Source organism: Cynoglossus semilaevis, chromosome 11, assembly GCF_000523025.1.
Source record: "Cynoglossus semilaevis isolate Cse_v1.0 chromosome 11, Cse_v1.0, whole genome shotgun sequence".
In the NCBI taxonomy this organism is placed as follows: Eukaryota; Metazoa; Chordata; class Actinopteri; order Pleuronectiformes; family Cynoglossidae; genus Cynoglossus; species Cynoglossus semilaevis.
In genome coordinates this window covers 10,142,976-10,164,137 of record NC_024317.1, presented here as the reverse complement: position 1 = coordinate 10,164,137, position 21,162 = coordinate 10,142,976, and the positions used below count along the sequence as shown (strand labels likewise).

Here is a 21,162-nt window from a genome sequence, read left to right as displayed (position 1 = left end):
AAATAATGTTCTACCTTGTCCTGCCCTGCATGCCTCCTGGATTTAGATCTGCTTCTCTGATGTCAGACAGGCAAATTGCTACAAGAGTCGTTTCAGTAAAAAAATAAATAAGAGAAGAATTCACCGAACAGTCACAGAATAACAGACAAACCTTTTTCTACTGCATGTTTGCTCGAGGCCTTTTTTCTTTTCTTTCCTTTTTGCTCACCTTGTAGATTTCAGACAGTCTTGAAACCTAAGTGTCATTCACAATTGCAGCCCTTCTTTCTGAAACACTCAAAAAATAGTCTCTCTTGCATCTAAAAAGCCTTAAAGGAAGATGGAGTGCAAACCTCTCATTTTGAAGTAGTCAGCGAGGTACTCCTTCAGGTCCTCAATGGCTATGGATGTCACATAAATTGCTCCAATACTAAAGACTCTGCAGCAGCCTCTATTTAGGCCACAAAACAAAGCTGCTTAATGTGCAGCCTGTGTTGACAATGGAATCTTCTCTTATATGTGTTGGAGGCTTCCAAAGGTGTAATTGCAACCTTTTTTTTTTTCTTTTTTTCTTTGCAGGAAACTGCAGAGCTGCAAACCCAGCAGGACGTGTCCCCTGTGCTAAAGGTATACAAATAATTATTTTGCCATTCTTAAGGCGTTCACTTATTGTGTGAGAATCCCTTGATGCCTCACCGAGTGCTGCAATGTCAAATCAGTCAGAGGGTAAAAGAAAAGTGACGGCAGAAGTGAAGAAACAGACAGGTATCATTGCAAATCAGTGGCAGTACAAAGAAAATCAGACTTTATTTCAGTGCTTGAATTAATGATGTGGAGCAAGATTATGGTCTGCTGGTTCCACCTATTCTTCACTGATGAGCTAAGCTGCAAAAATGAAGAAAAAGGAAGAGTATTATTGGCCATGAGGTTGAAGGAAGAAATACACAATACTGTGTGTAGCCTGCCATTAATAGGAAAAATACTTTCTGTAACTGAATTCATCTTAATAAATATGACGCAATAGAAACAATTATCAAATGTTACTTCATTAAGTGTTACTATTTGATTGTATTTAAATCATGTAGGCAGACACTGATACAACGAGCACGTTTAAAAAAAAAACGGATCTAATGAATAGACATGAACTTGAGACATTTTTACCCAAAGTACAACTATGACCATTTCCATTTACCAACTGAAAAATTATTTAGCTCTGAATCCTGAGACCTAGTCTATACCAGGGCTTTCCCTGTGCCAAGACTGTCATAGCTATAGTAAACTGTGGTGTCCATGTTCACATGTGGTACATTGAGGTGATGATGTAATCCTGAAGTGTTGTGGTAAACAGAAGAGTCTTTTAAAAAAAAAAAAAATCACACACTTGCCATTTAGTGATGGGGGGTAAAAAGGGCCAAGCTAAAATCCTGCCTTTTCAATCTTTGAGACAGGTTGGTTACAACATAGTTGCAACTCAAAGTGCTACTTAGCAAATAATTCTCACATGTGCGTTATGTGCAGCATTTTCTGAATCTGCCCTGAAGGAAGCATCATTTAGTTATGGCATCGTCAGAATGTGTATTTCCAAAATCAACACTTTTCAATTTTCAGAATAGTAGATTGTACATGATGTCCTTTAGCAGAATTGTTAGCTTGGGTAGACCTTGCTTGGAGTCATAGCCTGTAAAACAATACACAACCTTATACTAAAATACTAAAACAACAGCATGGGAGTGGCACAGAAAACCACTTGTCTTCATGATAGCTAGCTAACTATATAAATAGATAATTAGATGGCTGGATAACCAGCTAGGTAGCTCACAACATGGATGGATGGATGGATGGATGGATGGATGGATGGATAGATATCTGATAATGGAGATGTAGCAGTGAGTGGAGTGTATGGGAATTGAACCGGAGACTATCCTGTTGCTGTGTGCTGTCAGCTAATGTCATTACAGCAGAGTGCAGCCTCCACTGTTGGCATGTTGTCTAAGGTTAACCCCTCTACCACACAAACACATACACACACACACACACACACACACAAATTGTGTTAAGTGAATGTATCCATTTCACTTTCAGTAAGTAAGTAATGTGTTGATACAGATCATGGTACGGCTAATGAAGGCTGCCATTGATTTTACATTCCGGGCATGTCGTGTCTTCCTAGCTGTCGGATCGAGATGTTCCAGCAAAAAAATGTATATTGTTGCACTAATTGGTTGATTTGTGTCCACAATTCCTGGGCCACAAATTTCACCGACGCCTGTCACTTGATGTGAGGTGTTTTCTAGTCACGCTTAGGTTTTTGTTTGTTTGTTTCTCAGGAATATATTCACAAATTCTATTGGAAAAAGTAACATGTTCATGATGAATTAAGACTGTGTATATGTAAATTGAACAACAGCAGACTACATTGATCCTAATCTTTCTTTATGCAGCACTATTTGCATTTTATTCCACAAAATGAAAGAACTTTGATAGAGGGAACACTAAGTAGTTTCATACAACATCAGCACCATCTTTTATTATCGGCTCTGCAGCCCCCCACCCCACCCCCCGCACTCATAAATACACTGGATTATTCTATTGTTGTCAGTCTGCTGCCTCATAAATTTACTGCAACAGCACAGTCCAGGGTCATAGAATCCAATGGGGAAACTCTTAAACATCAGCCACATCAGTGTGAGGACAGAGGAAGAGGAGGATGCAAGCTCTGCTGAATGTAAAGCATTCCCTAACTGCAGCTCCTGTCACACCAGAGACGGCGGTCTCCTGCCCACGGCACTACCTGATCTGGGCGATGGTCACATAGATGCCACTGGTTGTATACACCAACTACTGAATTATTAAAGCTGCAGCAGAGGAAGAAGGTGATACAAAGGGCACGCAGTGACAATGCATCTTCCTAATCATCCCCTCTGTTTCAGTGTTGGAAGAAAAAAAAAATCTTTTCCTATGTATGCGTCGTTCATATGCATTAACTGAAAGGTCTTTTTAATCACTGACAGAGTGAACCCACATGCTGGAAGAGTCATATCGACTTTTGTCTATAGTTTTGCTGCCTGTACTCTAAAGCTTAGCCGTTATGGTAAAGTTTTATGTGGGGGTGCGATAAGGACGTGTGGTTGATTGTGCAAATTTATAGAGCAGCCAGTGGCCTGGTGGTGAAGGGATCAGGGTTCTGATTTGTGATGGTTTGATCCCATAATTAGGATCAGTATCAGTCCAATAATGGACAAAATTTTAGAACTGAACAACTGTCGCCCGTCTGCTGCTATGTCTAAACCCAAATGAATGATTTAGGGCAGTGGTGAATTAGTGGTTAAGGAAGTGGACCTGGTTTTGGAAGGTTCGAGTCCACCAGCTTCCAAGTTACTACTGAGGTGCTCTGAGCAAGGCACCGTCCCCACACACTGCTCCCCGGGCACTATAGCTGCCCACTGTTCACTGTGGTGATGGGTTAAAAACAGAGGTCACATTTGGTTGTGTGCAGTGGTGAGCTGTGTCACAATGACACGGAGTTCACTTTACTTTGTGCAACATGGAGCAAACAGGGACATAGCAACATCGGTATCAGCAAATATGAAGTTGCAGTATCTGTACCAGTATCAGACATGAGTTGTATCGGACCATCCCTAGTTAGAATATTGTCTTTGGCAGTACCGTGGTGTGGTGAGCGTTCCCCATCGTCCACTGCTACTGTTTTACGGATGGTTTTCTAAAATCACAAATTTTGCTTTTTATTAAGTATAATTGGATTTGTAGCAGGTTAGTTTGACAGGATGGAGAAGGACGAAGATGAATGCTTCATAAAGATGAGAAATAAATTCTGAAACAAAAATGAGGAAATAAAAGTATAAAGCCAACCGGTCCAGATGACTTTGAAAGTCCATCCTCCATTATGGTTCCCATAGGCTGTTTCGACAAGCGTTTGTAGAACCAGTTCTGAGTGTATTTTTAGAAGCCCGGCACTCATCTCTGTGATGAAAGTAAGACTTTAAACCGTCCTCTCTGATAATGCTTTTAGTTAAAGCTGACTCGGCTGAAACACGGCTATCCCTTAAGTTTCGTTTGATAGGCTTACGTGAAGATTTAAAGCGATTACGGCAAAAGGTTTCCTGGTGTACGGTCGAAGCTATTCAAGTAAGAAGTCAAAATTGGTGAATGGTTTCAGAAATTGAAAAATGGCTTTGGATCCTTTATCACACATAAAACAAGGACGTGTGCCTGAAGTGATGTTTCAACAGGATGTGGTAAAAGCTGCGGTAACAACATTTTTATTTAGAACTGTCACTCCACTGATGGCAACGTCCTCCACGGTAACAACATTTTATCTGCACTTGTCATTTTAGAGAGGACGGGCGTTCTTTACTGCTGCTTTAGACTGAGAGGAAGACTTTGTGAACTAAATATAGACCATTACTTCTAATCCTAACTCTTATTTATTCTTACTAATTTATAAAGGAGTAACCAATCTGTAGAGACTACCTTAACACAATTCTAAACAAAACAGTATAAATTTACATACCGTAATTAGTTGTCAGGATGGATGACTGATGATCCGATACATAGGATCGATATTGGTCAATATTTCAGGATCGAACATCAAAAAACAGCCCATAAGCAGCAGGTCGGGGACTGCCTTATTAGCCTTGACTCAATAAAAAAGTAATTTTATGAAAGTTTTTTATGACCCAGCTGTGTGATTATTCATGAACGATAAGAAATAGTTTCCTATAATTGAAGCTCTTCTTGATAAACTCCACAAAAATCCTCAGAGCTAAAAAAAAAAAAAAAAAAGTTAATAAACTCCAATACAATGTACAAAAGTTTACGTTGGAAAAATAAACAGCTCACTCACAGGTCAGCGCAGATGTTATTTTTATGTCTTCTGGCAATTTGACTTCTATGGCACGCCTAAATTGTAACTATAAAAATATTACTCTTCAGTGCGGTGCTGTCTGACTGCTGCTTCTGATGAAGTCAAATGTACTGCGTGTGTCTTCAAGCTAAATTTGGATGGTGCAGATATACAGTGAGTCACGGCTCAGATCAAAGACTTTTCAACTACACTAAAGTGCTGTTTGTTTGTTTTTCTCTTTCGCTGCAGCCTTTTGCCCCTTTTGGCACCAATGGCTTCTACTGTCACACACTCCTGACTTCTGAATACAGACATTAGCTGTCTGTCAGAAAGACTCAGTCAGCAAGAAGTCTTTGTCCTGAGGCACCAACCTCTCCACCCCCCACTCTGGGTATTCTTTAATAGCACTCCACTTGATGTGTGAGAAGCCCAGCTTGTGGTAGACCACAAAGCATTGAATCCTTGTTTGCTGATAAAACACTCAACACAGTGAATGCATTCAGGGACTCTATCTCTGGAGCAAAGCTAAGCAATGACTGCTGATGAGCCGCAATGGCTGCTGGTCGATTCTATTACAGGCAGATACAGAGGCATTCTGTTTAGTGGAGTGAGCAGCGAACTCACTGGATCGTGTTTCCCAGGTCGCATTTCATATTTTCCGCTCAGGCAGGCGTTTATCCGAAAATCAGATCCAGAGGATTTGGGCTCATGACTGTAACAGGATAAAGGCATGACACCTGCATCACTTCTCTGAAAAGCTGCTGTGTTTTTTTTAGACTGAAGCAAGAGTAGAGCGCAGAAAGTGTTGATGACATCATCATTACAACAACAAATAGAACTCTGTATTTCTGCACCTCAGCAGCAGTAGTGTAAAGAGCATTTTGGTTCTTAATTAAATATATTTTCTGTAACTGCCTATAAATAAGAGATGTGCACTTCAATGAACTCACACAGAGCCTGTTCCGCTGACTAAGTAGCAACAGACGGAGAAAGACTACAGCAGTGACTGTCACCTTCTTTTTTGCTTTGCCAAATTATGCATCAGTCAGGGAAGGCTAGGCTGCTAACTGATGCTACGTCAATCAGTGAAAGTGTTCCAGGGTGTGAGGTTAGAAGGTGCGAAGGAGCCTCTGACTCTTTAGATAAACTCTAATACCACGGCATTACACCCACTTTATATTTTATTAATTTACAAGTATGAAAGTGAGTTACTGCATAAACACTAGTACTAGTTGTACCTATAAATAGCACATCAACGACATTAATTCTGACACAATGGAGACGCCAACAAAAAAAAAACTTGAGGGATTGATGTTCGTTTGTAGAAGTGGGACTCAGATACAGTTACTTTAAAGTGGTTTGATATTAGGACTGACAGATAAAAGTAAACAGAGAGCAACAATACTGTGCTGTTAATAGATTTAGCAGAAATGAACCAGTGAAACGAGTGGCCATGCCAGGAGCTGAAAGTCTGTGTAATCATAAACTCAATAAAGGAAGATTTGGTCAATATTTTTCCTCCGGTCCTATCCAAATGCTAATGCTACAACGTCCGTCTTAGCCTCACGAAGCTCACTGAGCTCTCATGAACTTCCATAGAAGCCTCTTGGATGACAGGCAAAACGTCCAGTTGCCTAACAGAACTCTTCAACCTTCCATATTTTACTTTTTCAGACACCTCACACTACCGCCCTCTCGCCCTGTGGTTCCCAACCTTTTTTGGCTTGTGACCCTATTGTGACGTCACATTTTCCTCATGACCCCAGAGACATTTTAGTAGCAGCTGTAGCCTTTCTAGACATTTCAGGTGGTCACATTTGCGTTTGAAGGAGGGTTGAAAAACACTGCTGTAGCCTTTGTTTTATAAGAATTTATAAATAGGAATATGCATGGAATATATATGTAACAAATCAATATAGACTCTGCTGTGAAAATCTGCACCGTACGTGTTGGACCATGTCTTGGCTCGTGTTTTGCTGAGCGTTAGTGTATTTGGCCAGTGTCCTTTAAACGTGTGTCTCGCTCTCTGTCTTCCTCGCAGGTTGTTGTTTGGCCCTAAAGGAAGCAGAGAGCACACACTGTATGAGATGAAAGCTTGATTCTATTAGAAGTGTTCCTGCTGCTTTTCTGTTCCTTTTTTTTTTAATCACAGTTTCTGCTAATGTGGGTTTTCTGTGTGGGTGTTATCAAATCAGCAAATAAGAAAATAAAAGAATTACCTCTGCTTGTTTGTTTGTTTTTTCTTTTAACCTGATCATTGAATAATGCTGAATAATTCTGTTCAGCCCAAGGCTCATGAAACGAGTATTCGAGTCTGTATGTATTCCTTTGAACCAGAATAATCTAGTTTGCTTCCCATGTCCTTCATGGGAGAGACATGTATCTTTGAATAACTTGTTCTGATGATGTGGGTGCAAACAACGTTTTGATGCAGATGAGCTTTTTCACCACCTTTGATATGTGTTGGCTGCCTTGTCTCTATCTGCAGCTGAGGTCAATATAGAGGTCAGAATATCACCTTGAGATTATTCATGACTGTTCTGGAAAATCTGGACAACTTGTGTGGCGCACTTTGAACACTGATATTTTACCATCGACTTCACTGATAGTCTAATCTAATATAATTGACGTAAGGTTACAAGGGGAATGAAAAACGGTACCATTACGCTGCACAGGAGCATTTACATAAGAACAAGGACAACATGAGCGGCTGCAAGATCAGAGGATCCTGGTGCAGAGAATTAAAAAAAAAAAAAAAAAAAAAAAAAAAAAAAAACACAAAGTCAGGAGTGAGATGTGAGCTTCTCACTTGCAGCTGATAGAACAGCTGATCACTGTGTTATCTTCATTTGCAAAAGCTACGAAAGTAATGTATGAAGAGTCACATGATCATTGTTGGACCTGTGTGTGTGTGTGTTTGTGTAGTTTCTTCTCTGTCGACGACTTGTCGATTTGACAAGTTAACCTTATTGTCAGATAAGTCAATGTGAAAACATCAAAAGTCAATACTGCCCTAGCGTGTGGGTTGGTGACTGAGGTAGATTCGTCCTTTGAGATTCTCGGTCTATTGTATTTGCCACCCAGTGAAAACACAATATATATTTATATTTGTATTATGGGTAAATTAAAAATGCATGTCCACTGCATCAACTCTGTCTCTGTCTGAGTCCACTCACAAAGGCAGCTGTCATTACACTCTGCCATTATGCACAGCGGTGACTATTTATAGCACCGATATTGTTATTGATTTTAACGCATGTTGAGCGAGAACTTCTCATCAGCAGTGACATCTCATCATCAGATAGAGTAGCACTATTATTGGAGGAGAATGTTTGATGCTTCATCGACAACCTTGGGGCTCGGTGTCCTTCACGTCCACATTAGCATTTGTTTGCAGCTGTAGTTCCAGTCTTTTGGAGAAGAGAAAGGCAGAAAAGAATACATTGAGAAGGTGACGGGGTCACGCTGCATTTTAATGAACTTAGAAAACATTTTGTCACTTCCTCATTGTTCAGGTACATGACGGTACTTCTACTGTCATATAAAAAAAACCCCGCAGATTAATATTCGTATTTGATTTTGGGCTGCCAGTGCTAATTATAGAAACTTTCTATAATCATCAGGTTGCTCATCAAAAGTTGCTCCTGTTTACCATTTCATTTTAAAATGTTCATACTTGTATTGCATAGTTTTCAAAGTGATATATTTGAAAAGTTCTTGGGGAGGGTCCTGATCATTTAAAAAAAATAAAACTTAAGTAAATAATAGCTAAATAATTGGAGTAAACATTTGGAGCTGTCCAAATCACCTAATTATCTAATAAAATAAATAACAACAAACTGGTAAAGACACATTTTCTAATCCAAACAAAGGTTTTCCTGACCAACTGTAGCTTTTAGTGTGAAAAACAAGCTTAACTTGTTTTTCTGAAATCCTCCTAAATCCTTGTTTTTCATAAAAATATTTTGTCTTACTTGTCTTACGTTAAAATAAAAATCACATTTGTTTAAAATTATATATTTAATATTTATTATTATTATCATTATTATTAAAATATATTAATGTTCGATTATTAAAATATTATTATTATTTTTAATTTATTGATTGATTTTCTTTATCACCTCTAGAACATTTAATTCCAGGCAGCTGTAGTCCAGTAGGTCTAATAGCCTCCTGCTTTGATAGTCCAGTGTCGTATTAAAGGTTAAGCTGTGACTCCTCGCGTTGTGTTTTTCACCAAATGTCACAGCAGCCTTTGTCTCATACAGGACAATATTCTGCTGCAGTTACTGTCACTATTCCGCTTAGCGGTTCCCAGCCATTGTGACCCTATGTGCTTACAGGAATCGACATTGCAGTGAACAGGGAGAGCTGTGGTATATTTATTGAATCACCACACCACAGTGTTAAAATCAATACTTGGATATACGAGCGAGGCTGTAACATTTTTTACTCCCCACCACCAAGGCTGGAGGGCACTTTAATTGGTAAAATCTATTCCTCTGATTAGACATAATTCACATTGGGCATTGTTGAATTCACTTGTAATTAAAGAGTGGGGTAAAGAGAACGGGGCTGTTTAATTAATTAACACTCACATCCATCACGTGTAGATGAAATCTCTGGCACATTTCTCCACTTAAAATTCACTGACAAAGTGAGAAATATGTTGCTTGTCCCCAACAAGTGATAACATTGACTCAGACTGGTTCTCAGATTGCAGCGCCGTCTATTAGATCACGTGTGAACTCAGCGAGAGATGATTGGATGCACACGAAGAGTCTGGGCCAAATCTGGTTAATTAAAATTTGATACATTTGCATAATGTAGCCATCTAGACATAAAGTCTACCTCAGACACCTGCAATTACATGAGATGCTTATCTAAGAGGAGGGAGAATGTGTTTTCGTGCAGGTTCTCGTCTCTGTAATTACTGTGAAATAGAATCTGTTTCTGCTCATGTCTTCATTAATGATTTCCACGGCTAACTTCTTCTAGTGATTTCGATTTTTTTTTTTTTTAATGTACTGTGCCCACATCAGGAGTCCACTTAGAACGCTTTAAAAGACCAACAAACATGATAGCTAACATGTAGTGAATGGCATGATTATGGTTTAAGAGATAATTTAAAGCAAATAAAAAACTTTAAAGGTAAAAAAAAAAAAATTCAAATACATGATCATCTTCCACATGGTAGCAAGGACCACTTCACTAGTGGAACCACCAATAAATGGTAACTTTCAGTTTTCAGTTTATGAAGCAGCTGAGGTCACTGTAGAGGTCAGGTTATCACCTTGAGAATATTCATGAAACGGTTCTGAGTTTTGAAATGAACCAGTCATTAAAAAGTCGCTGAATTACCCATCGTTTCTGCCTAATTAGTCAAGTTGAAGCGGCTTTTTTTTTTTTTTACATCAGTTAACCCTGTGCCCAGTTTCCTAATCTGCTAAAGAATGCCGTGAATTAGGAGAGAATTAGTTACACCCAGTGGGCCCCCCCCCCCCCCCACACATTGGCCTGGTGTTGGCCTTTCCTCTGTCAACCCCTGCCTGAACAATTCTCCTCCTGAATTTGTACGTTTTTCTTTTCTTTTTTTGCAGCAGCGTTCAGTACAAGTTTTACATTCATTCTGCCTCATTTCTTTTCTGTAAAAGCGTAGCCATATGATCAGAGCAGAGCGGTGGTAAATCCCCTACATACCTTGAGCAATGTAGACATTTTTATGAATGTGATTTACCAATGCCCCGACACCCATCCCGCCCCATTATATAGAATTGAACTTTAGTGAAAATAATAATTTCTTCATTGTCCCCTGGTCTTAGTACATGAGTAGCCAAGTTGTAAAGACCTTTGCTGATTTATATTTATGTGATTTTGAAGAGGATTTGACAGTGTACTAAAACCAACCCCTGCAGTGTGCTGGTCCTGTTAAAATAAAGTCCCAAACTGGTTCTGAACGTCCAGTCCAGGCAGAGTATTAGCTGACGTTGACTTCGACCCCACCCGTCTGTTCAAAGCCCATGTTTGGACCAGTACAGCATGGTGGCCCCTTCCAGGCTTTGACTATGGTCCTATGAAAATGCTCACTCAGGATTTAAAAAAAAAAAAAAGCCAAGTAAGAAAATAAAGAAAAAAAAGTCTGAATCAATCTTCAGATGATTAACTACAGACCATTTTCAGCTGCAGTGAACTGAGTAATGTGCACTGGAGAAAATAACTTTTAATAAAATCCCCTTCCTCCACCGAAGGGAACGTCATATAAAGTTAGCATGCAGAGTGCTGATTCATGTTGTTTAGGCTGCCGGTGTGTAGACGTGTCTCTTTGCTAAATGATAAATGAACAGTGGTGGAGCCAGTGAGGGGGTTAAAATGATGAAGTAGTTATTTGGTGCCTGTGACCTGTTAATGTTGTTAATCAATGGTGGTGACGGTGTTAAGCAAAGACTTTTCGTTCTATTATTGCTGCTTAAAATGATTACTGTCAGATGTGGGCCACGGTGTGTGCGCGCCCCACATACTGCATCTCCATTAGTGCGGCGTTATGCTCCAGGGACCTCCCTCTACAAATCACACGTATCAACAATTCTAGTGCAAATCTGTCATGCGGAGTGCAACATAAGCCCTGTGTTCACACATTATTTCGTTATGTCACTGGCACGCATTAGGAAAACTGGTATTCGGTAAATATTAGTCTTTCAACACGTTTCAGCCTGAGTGACTACCTTTATATTAAGAGGTGACAAACAGATGGAGCATGCAAGCTGCAGAAAGAGGCAGGCTTAGAGCTGTCAAGTCAATTGTGGGTGAAATTGTGATGTCGCCTATGCTAAAAAATCTTTTAATCCAACGAAAGCCTGGAACAGCTCTTTCTCTCCGCTGATCTGAGAGGCATCAGAGGGAGAAAAGAAGCGACACTGTTTGAAAAGCCTCCTTGTTATTACCAGTGATCAACCTGAACTGATACGCTCACAGAAAACTCCAAATGTTTATCCGCATAAATACTGTCTCTTCTAAGTAGAGCCGTCTAGTGCTTCATGAATCATCCGTGTGATGACTCCATGTATTTTCTGGGGTTCTTGATACTCCATCCTATGACTCTCAGGTGTTAAGGTACTCCTGATGACAGAGGCCGGCTGTGCAGACTTTTAAAGACATGATTATGGCCCGACTTTTATTTTGAAGTGCAGGCTTTTATTTTAATAACTGATCACTTTTGCCCGTTGTTTCTGAAGCTGTAAATGTCACAGAGATAATGTCTTTTCTTGCTGTTGTTAATGCGAGACCAAAGAGCCACAATCACTGAGAGAAAGTGAAGAGCTCTTTCCAGCAAACCCATGGAGCCCCTAAAGCATGGGTGTCAAACATACAGCCCGTGGCCTAAAACTGGCCTGCTGGGGCATCAATTTGGCCCACTTAATGAAGTTTGAAAGTGAAAACATGTACAAACGCTTAGTGTTCATGATGTTTTGTCAAATCCTATTTAATTATCATATTAATATTTATATATATTTATATATATCACAAAGAAAAACATGTAGTTGAATGTTATTTTTAGGTAATAATGTTATGACTGTACTGGTCCGACCCACTTGACATCTAATCAGGCTGTATGTGGCACATGAACCAAAATTAATTTGACACCCCTGATATAAGGGAACAGCATTACAACAACAACAAAAAAAATCTGTATCACAGGTTCATACTAAGGATAAAATTTCAGCATCCAACATAAAAAAAATATATATATATAAACACTAAAGCTGGTCCAGTCTGATACCTAGGAAGGTGACTGGTGTTATTAACGGACGTGTGTGGCAGCAGTTCATCATGTAGTCAGTTAACAACAGGATACAGAAACGAATGTGAAGGTTTTTAATAAAATAAGTAAAATGTTTCAAAATTCAGTTTAACCCTGGGCTTCATTTCTCCTCACTGTTCCTTGACTCTAGTATTTTGATAATGTGGTGAATTTTCCCTGCAGCTGTCAGGCAGGGAGCTGGTCCGGAGATGGACTGTGGGACACGAAGGGCTGAGAAGCAAGACGGTCGAAGTTTGTAAGAGACCGAATAGGAAAACAGAGCAGCAGAAGGAGGGTTCTTATCACAGTCCTGGACATTAATCCTCGTGTGCTTATTTCCCAGATATCCAGTACACCGCTGCTGTGCTGCTCCCTCAAATTTACAAGCTGAGAAACAGCAGGTGTTGACGACCAGGTAACCAGAGGGTATCCTGGAGAAGGGAGGGAGGGAGGAAGGAGGGGGCGGTTCCACCTGCTACAGTCTGCTATTACGTTTCTCAAACATTGGACAGATAACAAAGAGGCAACACACTTGGTATGCAAAACCAGTTCAGCCTTTAATGTGTGAGCTCCAGGCCCAAGGTCAGACTTTTACGGTAGCATCTACAAATGTTCCAGCACCACTGAGGTGTCAGACCAGGAGAGCATTATTAGACACTCTCCTGTGGGTCACACACAGCTAAGTGCTGGCAACAGATGTGGTCGTACAGGGCTTCGTTGGTGATTATTTGTTTATTTTTATTTTATTTTAATAACCATTACCCTGAACTCTCCAACATGTGAACTGCTGAAATTGTCGGATCGTTGGACTTTCCAATAGTACCTGAACACATCTCGTGTAACGCACCTGGCATGATGATGTCATAATCTGTGTAGACCTCGTTCGCGCCTGTTGTCGAGCTGCTCTTCCTCAAGCTAGAATGTAGCTGGCTAATGCAGAATGGACGTTTTTGATTAGCACAACATTTACCACATAACACGTTTTTATTTTTTGTTTTTGTTTTTTTTTTGTTTTTTTGTATGCAATTTGATACTTTGGGTGTTTTGGGCAACTCTTTGCAACGACAATGTTCAATTTAGAAATAGAATAAATATTTTCCACTTAAAATTTGACAAATTGGAAAATGACATTTGAAAATTGAAATATAAACATACTCCCTAATGATACCAGGTTCACCATATAATCTGGCAGAATGCAGTTTTGAATAAAAATTATATTGTTAAATATAAACCCAGTCTGGTAGACATAACTTCGAGGCAGATAATTGTGCTTTTTATTATAATATTCTAACAAATCAGCAATATATTGAGTTTAAATGTTAGTTGTTTTATCTGTTCATATGGGCATTAGTGTAAGCAACACATCTGTCAATATCCATAATAACTCATCTGACTGAAGAAACCCTGGCTGCTGTCCCGTACAGCTTCTAAACTCACGAGACAGATTTGCCAGGTCTGTTGTGCTCGTGCAGCCTCTTTACAGGCACTTGACATTACAATTGTGGTTCCCAGGGCTGCATCTATATTTGGCTCACTGCTAAAATGTTTTATTTATTTTAAAACTGTGAATTTCACACAAAAAAGCTGCTGCATCTGATTGACTGTAGTGTAACAGCCTCCTGCAGCAGAGGGAAACAGTGTGTTTTAAAAATAAATAAATAAATGAATGAATTGAACTGGTTCAGTCTTTCAAGACAACTGGCAGCCTGCCATTACGCTTGGATGTAAAACAAACCACGAAGAAAAATGTTTTAAATTGTTATGGCACTTTAAGAGTCATAGTTCACGGATAAAATGATTTGAGTACGACTATGACTGTAATCGAGGTCAAAGGGTCAAACTAAAGTTATCAGCCAACTTCGGTGAGACTAATCAAGATGGGACATTTGTGTCAGGAAAGTAACTTAAAATATTTTTTTAAGGTGGGATACATCTTAAGGTTTGAAAATGTCATCATTGTATTTGAATTAGTTATAGGTGAGAATCCATTTTGACTTCTCTTTATGCATTATTCCATGTTGTTAATTGCATTTTTATTTAGAAAATGTACAAATGACTCAACAAATTTGGATCAATATACAGTTAACCTGCAATTAATCACATTTTAACATATATTAGGATGTTTTAAAATATACATTTTTAATGCAATTGAAATTACATATATTACATACATGTTTTAATCATAATTTTAAAAAGAATAATAATCAGTTGAAAAAATATTATTTTTTAAAAGTTTTAAATTACCAGACATTTCAGGTGATCCCGCCTGGGGTCCTGACCCCAAGGTTGAAAAACACTGCATTGTACTATTACTGCAGTGTAACAGCACATTGGACACAACATCAGCTTCTACAGTAGTACAGAAACCCTGCTGTCAGAAGAGACTTCACCCTGAGACACTTGCACTGACCTTTAGCACATGTGAACGTTCTCTCACAGCGAAGAGAACACATTGTACTCTGTCAAGTCCTGTTTCTGTCTCAGTTTGGCTGACATTTTCCTATGAATCGTTCTAAAGTCCACTTAGCTTTTGATTTCCATTCTTCTTTCAGAGCAAAGACGTTGTACTAAAGGTTCACTCACACTAGGGTCAGTGGAACATGTTTTTATGCTAACATGCTAATCATGATGTTTGTTAATCTGTTAAATGTTGAAGGTATTGTTTGCAGGATTCCGTTTCAAAATACATATCTAAAATGAACGCCCCCAGTAAATATTTCTGTGCCCTATTAATTTTGTGTTGCTGTGTCTCTTAGAAGAGATTCCAGTCTCCAAATATTCCACTGTTTCCTTCCTGTTCCACAAAACAAGGACACCATCTAGATGTTGATATTTACATGTGGAGAGCAGCTCCAGTTAGCAGTTTGTAACCATAGTAATGTAGAACTGCAGGTAAAGTCCAAGGCTGTGGCTCTGTCTAATAGACAAAACGTGGTGTTGGAGGTGCTGGGATTTTACCAGGATGGACAGGATTAGAACTGAACAGATCAGAGGGACAGTTACGGTGGAGATGGTGAAGATATTGGACAAATGATGTTGTTGGTAGGAGAGAGGTGAAGAGGAAGACCTCAGAGGAGACTTGTGGATGTTGTGGAAGGAGGACATGGAGATGGGTAAAATCAGAGGAGGCAGTGGAGAGGGTGAGATGGAGGCAGATGATTCTCTGTGGCGACCCCTGAAGGAAACAGCCTAAAGAAAAAGACCAAAAATGTATTCTTCGTGTTGTTTTTAATCACAAATGGAGACAGTTTGGTTGGATGGATAAACCAGGCCTGAGTTCAAAGAATGCCTGTTTATTTTTGGAGCTGTATTCATCCAAACAATTCAGTAACAAAAGATTAATTACTGGTGCTTACATTCTTTCCTGAAATACATTTTAGAATGGGGTCTTTCAACAGAAAGTTTGTTTAGAGATTTATTACTGGCGGGACTCAGTACAGTTTCATTACTGCCTCGTGGAAGATCAATTTTCCACTGACAAACATTTCCACCCACGAGCAAAACCGTGGAGAAAAAAACCTTAGTGAATGAATACACAGCGTACGTTTCTATTGAAATATGTGAAGGTCCAAAGGTTTTTTTTAATCAAGCGTGAATAGAAAGCATAAATAGAAAACTACAAACTCAAAGTTTTGCATTATGTTTTAAACGACATCCATCTGATTTTTTTTCACTTTCTAAACCTAACAGAACATTTTGAATGAACTGAACTTTAGTTTTTTTAGAAGAAATAACACAGCAGGTTATAAACCGGTGCAAAATCCTACAATGATGGAATTCTCCAGTAGAAACACTGCTTGAGAAAAGGTTTTATTTATTTATTTCATCATCTGTACCGTCGTATTTATGTGATAAGAATATAGATAGATGATTCCGGACTGTTCTCACACTGTAGTTGATGATGTTGCTTTTTTTTTGCAGTTTTGTCATTCTGGCTGCGATCTCCAGTTATTCTGAAGTGATTATACATTGATCACAGAGATTATAAAGTATTTCCAGGAAACGTCATCAGATGTTTGTGGTTTTTGGTCTGTATCTTTGTATTATACCCTGTAATGTACTCTCTGTGGTTTCTGCTTCAGCAGCAGCAACAACCTGTTCTGCATTTGGTGATAGCCTTTTGTAAATAGTGTGTTGTTTTGTTTTTTTTTTTACTTTGTATGTGAAATATAATCTTGCAGTTCTAATCTCTAGACAATATTCTTATTTTAAAAGTTCCTTGGAATAGTATCCAAAATACTTCAAAACCAATTTGAAGCTGATGAATTTGATTCTGATACTACTTTGTGCAGCAGAGAAGGCTTTTCTGACCTTGACAGTACTCCACTGGTATGTGGAGTACCAGTTCTAATCATTGATCTTGCAACAACTGAAAAGATCTCCTATTAACAGTTGGAATGACAGAAGCCGTCTATGTGAGTTATAAGGTGAATACATAGCTACAGCAATTCCTGTGGGCACACAGACAGTGAATAGGTGTAAAAATCTTGAGTAGGCTGTCGAACTGTTATTAGTAAAAAAAAAAATCAGTTTTATCTGTAATGTCATTCACAGTGACCGTTGACACGGCATGCGATGACAGCGATGTTGTAATCAGCAGCGACGTGGGCAGGTTTGTAGAAGATGCCTTTGAGATACCACGACCTGCAGGAAAACTCTTGAGATTCTCTGCCACCTCTTCAGTAAACATTTGTGTTTTCTGCTCATCTGTTCATGTATCAACACCTACGTTAAAGATGACTATTTAGTTCCAGGTTAACAAACGATACTCTGACCTTTTAATTACCGTATTTTCCAGACTATAAGTTTTACTTTTCTTCATCCTTTGGCTGAGTTTGCGACTTATACTCAGGTGCGACTTATATTAAAATCTATAATTTCAAATGTTTGATATTTTTACCCTGCCAGCCGCTAGAGGGCACTCTAGCTGGCTGGTGCGACTTACTGTAATGTTTTTTTTCTTCCTTATGCATTTTTGGCTGGTGCGGTATCTCATCTATTCATTCTATCTCTAAAGACAATTTTGTATTTAATAAGACATGAGTAGTCCAACGAGCTATCTGCTAGTTAACAGCAGCTCCTACCGTTCCATTGAATGTTGGCTGTAGTGCTAACTGCTAAATCTAAAACTGTGACTAGTGTGCAGGCAACAATGAACTGTTTGTTGTTCACATCATTTACATAAGCATACATAGAGGTCACATTTACATTTGTACGTAATGCCCTGGACCATGACCTAGTCCAACTGGAACAATATGTATTTTTATTTGCATAAATCTAGTCCTAAACCATATGAACCATTCAGAGCATAGCAACTGCTAACTGGTTATAAGTAATTAACATTGGTATATAGATACAACGCAGCTAACGATTAATCACCCATGGCCTGTCGTGGTGACAGTTTGACTGACTGACAGTATAGAGTAAAAAAAAAACATTGTTTCAACAAAACATTAAGATTCATTTAAACATAAATCACCATAAATTGTACAAATTAAGAAAATTAGGTGTTTTAAGCTGCAGAATATATATATATCTTTTTTTTTTTTTTACAAATCCTAAAGGTAGTGTATGTGTAATTATACAGAAGAGCGACAAATGATGAAAAGTGTGTACAGAGAGGAATCTGCTCAGCATCAGCACTTTCGCCTTCATCTGAGTTAATTAGCTGTCAAGGTCTTTGGTCGACATGTGTGTGTGTTCTTTTAGCCCCAGCTGCAGAGCCCGACTTCAGTCCTTTAATGTGCAGCTTGAACAATGACGTGCCCTGGCCTCATGTGTCGGCAACCCTAACCTCACCACGCTGAGCATTTCTGCCATCCACTGCCACATGGACCGTGTACTTAAATCATCCCACACAGAGAACATTTTCACATTAAACATAGCTATCACTCAGTCAAAAAAGCCAGCCTTGGATTTGAAGTAGTTTCCAGCCTCCTGTGCCCACAGAGATGCACTTAAATCAGTATGTGACAGTGGTGCGTCTACGCCAGCTCTGAATTTAAATGTATTATAAAAGAAGCTGCTAAACCCAAGAGGATGCAGAAACCTCGGCCAGTGATGGAGATGGAATTGGATGTACAGTACATACTGTGGAGCGGCTGCTGCAGATGCTGCTAGGGCTCATGGCTTAGCAAAAGCAGATAAATATAAATTCATTGAAAGTGAACTCCCACAGTGCACCGTGCCACTGTGTTTATAGACAAGTGGAGATGCAGAGTCAAGTGCTGTGGGCTTCAGAGAAAGAACATTAAATATGAAGTAAACCGTCGCTCTGTGACACTGAACGGCTTTCGCCTTCCTCCTCACAGGTCAGAGAGACGAGACTGTGACACTGGTTTCCTAACGCCTTGATTTTTTTAGAAGAGTACAAATATCACATTGTGTTTGAACGCCCATCACCACAGGGCTGCAGGTTGCTTGCACCAGCACCAAGCAAGAGCTTAGAATTTTTTCTACGTACAGGAAGTGCAGGGTAGCTATGATTTTAGAAGAGAGTGTGGAAGGACGGATAGTTGTGGATTTTGCATAGAGGATGTAGATGGCTGTGGGCAAAACCTATTTTAGGAAGAAGGTGGACACAGGTGGATTACATTCTGTGCAGAAAATACAACCTGAGAGAGGTAGGAGATTGTAAACTGGTGCCAGGGGAGAGTGCAGCAATGCAGCACGGGGTAGTCGTGTGTATGTGTGGGGAGAAAGACAAAACAGAGGGGAAATTAAGCCAAAAAAAAAGTGGAGAGCTGGTGTTGCTGGGACTTTAGTGAAGAGCTGAAGCAGACTTTCTGAGAAAGTGAGGAGTTAAGAAAGGACTGGGAAAACACACGCTGAGGGTTTGGTGTGACTTTGGGTCAGGAAAGGAAGGCTAGGAAAAGATGGTGATGGAACGATGAGGCAGAAGAGAATGGTCGGGTAAATGATGGGCAAAAAAAAAAAAATGGATGTGCTATACCAGTGCATACACCGCTAATACTACAAATCCTGCCAGTTTATAGGGGCTACGTACTGGTGGGTCAACTCTAGTACACATTTGATATGATCTTGCGGGCCATATAATAATTACACTGCAGGCCAGATTTGGCCCCCGAGCCTGAATTTGACACGTGATATACGGTAATGACAAAAGTTTACTGTAGCTTTTCTGCAGCTTATATTCAGTGCAGATCCTCATGACGGTTTGTAAAACATCCACCCAAAGACAGAGGCTGACTAAAAAATAACAGAATGTATTTCAGGAGCTGATGAACAGAGAAAATGAGATAGAGAGAAGGACACGTGGAGGACAGATCTAAATCAGAAGTGGGCAGGACTGAGCTTTTAAGAGGATGAAGAGTGGAAGGCGGATGAAGATGTCTAGAGGAGAGGGCCTTGACCAGGTTGATTATCACAACCTTGAGCAGTGAGGGGATTCTGGATGAATGGAGAAAAGATTTGAATGGTTTGGATTTTCAGAAATAAGTGTGAATCAGTTATGGCTGGATCACGGCAGATAAAGCTGGGGAAACTCCAGACAATGCAGCGCGGCCTGTGTGTGCGCACAGTCTGTCTGTGTGTGTGTGTGTCTCTGTGTAAGAACATTATTATTATTTTTTAATTTTTTTAATACATTTACGACTTTAACCTCATAAATGTGTCTTTTTTCTCGTAATGTTTTGACTCCACTATCATGATGTTTCAAATTTAATCCTGTAAAAATATATATATACTGTATTTTTCCTAATTTTTTTTATTGTTATGTTTTGCTCAAAATACTGTATAACCATTTGGCAATTCAATTTAAGCACTAACACAACTGAAATATTAGTGACGGAAAATTGTGTAAAAATCTAGATGTGGTAACGACGTTCATCCTTGTTATTTATACCCAAATACTTTGTTTTGCTAGTGTAGAACAGGGCGTGGCCAGGGGTCTACTGTAGGGAAGAGTTTCAAACTTGTAACATGGAGTTCAACAGCACAACAAAACAGTTGGTAGCAGCCCAGCGTAAAACTCCCGACCCGCGGGCCACTTTGGCATGAACCACCCACATGCCGTCCACAACAAGATGTCTTTATAGAAGTGAGCACCAGAGCTGTACAGGTCATTTATTTACATCACAATGTTGCACATATGGCACTGCAGCCTACTTTTCTTTGTTTGTTGCAAAAGTGTAAGGAATTAGATTTGAAATGCCATCACAATGTTTCTCCCTGTGAATTGCAGTCTCCCTGAGCTGCACATGTGATATCATTACTGACAGCGCCGCTCCCCTGGGACTGCAATCAGAATGTCTGAACACTTAGGTAATTGAGTTTTCCATAACACTTCGCTAAGACTTATTAGATTTCAGCAACCCCCACATCACTTGTGTCATGTCAAACAAAGAATGCATCAAGCAGTCTTAAAATTCAAAGCTTTTTTTGAAGTTATGGTTTTTTCCAATTTTTTTTTTCTCTGCTCTTCTAAATCTTATTTCAAGTATTCCAGGATAAAAACCCACAGCCGAACACCGTCAAGCATACGGCTCTCTCTTTTACAAGA

General features: G+C 39.4%; 1 long non-coding RNA gene across 1 annotated transcript in view; it reads left to right on the top strand.

Moving 5' to 3' along the window:
* Window positions 1-13,058, top strand: part of LOC112487784 (uncharacterized) — a 23,763-nt gene extending 10,705 nt beyond the window's left edge. Inside the window, exons 2-3 of the long non-coding RNA XR_003051206.1 lie at window positions 559-606; window positions 12,825-13,058. This is a non-coding gene — a long non-coding RNA (uncharacterized LOC112487784). The remainder of the gene's footprint in view (window positions 1-558; window positions 607-12,824) is intronic.
* The last annotated feature ends 8,104 nt before the right edge of the window (window positions 13,059-21,162 follow it).